This window comes from Rhipicephalus microplus, unplaced genomic scaffold, assembly GCF_043290135.1.
Source record: "Rhipicephalus microplus isolate Deutch F79 unplaced genomic scaffold, USDA_Rmic scaffold_202, whole genome shotgun sequence".
Classification (NCBI taxonomy): domain Eukaryota; kingdom Metazoa; phylum Arthropoda; class Arachnida; order Ixodida; family Ixodidae; genus Rhipicephalus; species Rhipicephalus microplus.
The window spans coordinates 277,501-280,000 of NW_027464773.1; the positions used below are offsets into that span (position 1 = coordinate 277,501).

Sequence of the window (2,500 nt, forward strand, 5' to 3'; positions counted from 1 at the left end):
TGCCCATTTCTTTTATGGCTTCATAGATAGCTACAGTCTCAGCTTCGAAATTGTTTGAGTGCTCTGGAAGTTTCATTTGTTTGTATTTTATTGTTCTGCCCAACTTGTCTATGATGACGAAGGCTGCGCCAATTTTGTTTTCCATAGCCGATCCGTCGGTATAGAAGCTGTAGTCGGTTGCCTCGATTGACTTTGAGTAGTCATATTTTTTCTTTTTTGCTGGGTGTGTTTGGAATGGCCGAATCTTGGTGGCGATATCTTCTTTCCCGAAAGCCTGACCATTAAACACGAATGTTCCGTCTCCATGAATGATGTTAAAAATTGTGTTTTCTCTTTCTATTGTTATGTGTACCGGGGGAATGTTGCAGACAATATTTAGAGCTGCGTTCGATACTGTATGAAAAGATTTAGCAATTTTTGACAAGGGGATTCTCTGAATTGCCTTCAGTCTATTTATCTTCTCTGTGTTATTTTTGTTCCGTGCGGATATTGCCGGGTACCATATTGGAGAGCCATATACTATCATGCGTTCGATTCCCCGTAAGTAGATTTGTCGGAGGTGTTTTGGTGTCATGCCCCAGTTCATTCCTGTAAAATGTGCCAGACCAGACGTGATCCTTTGGATTCTTTGCTTCACCATTTTTAAATGTGGTATAAACGAAAGTTTGCTGTCGAATATCACCCCCAAAATTTTCGTTTGTTGGACTCTCTTAATTGAAATGCCATTAATTTTAATGACTGGAGATCTATTCTTGTACGCGGCCCCTAGGTTGATGAATTCACATTTCTCCAGGCTGAAGTTCAGCTCATTCCGGGTGCTCCATTCGTGTATGATCGTCAGTGCCTTCGCCGCCTCCGCTTCTAGTTTGGCTCTACTTTTACCCCTAACCACTAGTGTTAAATCATCCGCGAATGCTTGTATTGTGGTAGTTTCTGGCATTTCTGCCACTAACAATTCGGAAACAATTACATTCCATAGAAACGGACTTAAGGGGGAGCCTTGTGGTGCTCCTTTGTTTAGCTTTAGCTGTATTTTGTTTTTCCCCAGTTCATAACTGATTGATCTATCTTCTAGCATGTGCAATACCAATTGACTCAGATCCTTGGGTATTTCTAAATCCCTAAATCTTTTTTTTACTCTATCGACAATTATATTTCCAAATGCGTTGGTTATGTCTAATGAAATTACTATGATGTTGTCTTTGTTTTCAAGGGAATGTACTATGTCCCGTTTTAGTTTATACAGTGCGGTGATGGCCGATTTGCCATTTGTAAATCCAAATTGATTGTCCGGGAAGAGATTATTTGTTTCAAAGTAATAATAGAGACGATGATATAGCAGCTTTTCGAAGATTTTCCCGAGTATAGAATTTATGGCAATGGGTCTAAATTTGTGGGCTGCCTGCGGGCTGTGTTCTCTGCTTTTGGGGATTAGAATGACTTTTGATGTTTTCCAGGCAGAAGGGAAATGTCCGAATTGGAGTGCTGCATTGAATATCTTAATAAAGAATTGCTTGTGCGCGTGGTAGAGTGATTGCATAAATCCGGTATTTATCTGGTCGGGTCCTGGGCTGATCTTCCTTCTAATATTATTTATAACGTGGTCGACTTCCAGTTCGGTTAGTTCAATAATCTCCCTTGCGTCGTCTTCTGTTTCCTTATGGATGCTGTCGTTTTGCATTGTTTCCGAGGTGGTAGCTTCAGTTCCGTAGAGGTTTTGCAATATATATCGAACGGTTTCCTCTTTGGTCTTTGTTTCTTCTCCATTTTCTTTTATGAGACTCTGGAAGACTACCTCTCTTTTTATTTTATCAGCCGCTATTTTGTATGGAAGGGAGAAGGGGTTCTTGTCCTGCTTACTGCAATAATCCTTCCAGGATTTATTCTTGGCGTCCTGTATTTCTTTCTGATATTGTTTGAGTCCTTCGAGGTAAAGTGATTTAAAGTGACTCCTCAGGTCATCGGTGCATCTTTGGTATCGCCTTCGCATCGCTCGTACTTTTTTCCTTTGAATTTCTAACTCTGGCTTCCACCACGGCTTTTGTTTTTGATCTACTTTCTTCACGTTCTTTGCAAATTTCTTTTTTAAGTCTTCTATTTTTTTGTAAAACTGGGTCACTATAATTTCTAGTTGGTTCTTGTTTTCTATTTTTCTTTGTGCCGTATCCTTGATCCATAAGTCTCGACATAATGCGTCCAATACCTTCTTTTCGCCCATTTTGGTAAGACGTTTCTCTTTTGTGCTGGTGATCTCAAAAAATTCCACTTTGATGTACCGGTGATCGCTGCCGCTTTCCTCGTCCATCACCTCCCAAGTTCTTAATTGTCTGAGCAATGGCGTGGAACAAATTGTGAGATCTATCCAGCTCCTTCCGTTTTTTGTTTGAAAAGTTGGCTGGGACTGGGGATCATTGAGCACATTGAGGTCGTGGCGGTTTACAAATTCTGCTAATTCCAAACCTCTCTTGTCTGTTACCTCTCCTCCCCATATTGTGTTTTT

At 40.5% G+C, this 2,500-nt stretch overlaps 1 pseudogene; it reads right to left on the reverse strand.

Moving 5' to 3' along the window:
- The window catches only part of LOC142792052 (large subunit ribosomal RNA), a 10,604-nt pseudogene that overhangs the window by 3,778 nt on the left and 4,326 nt on the right, over nt 1-2,500 (reverse strand).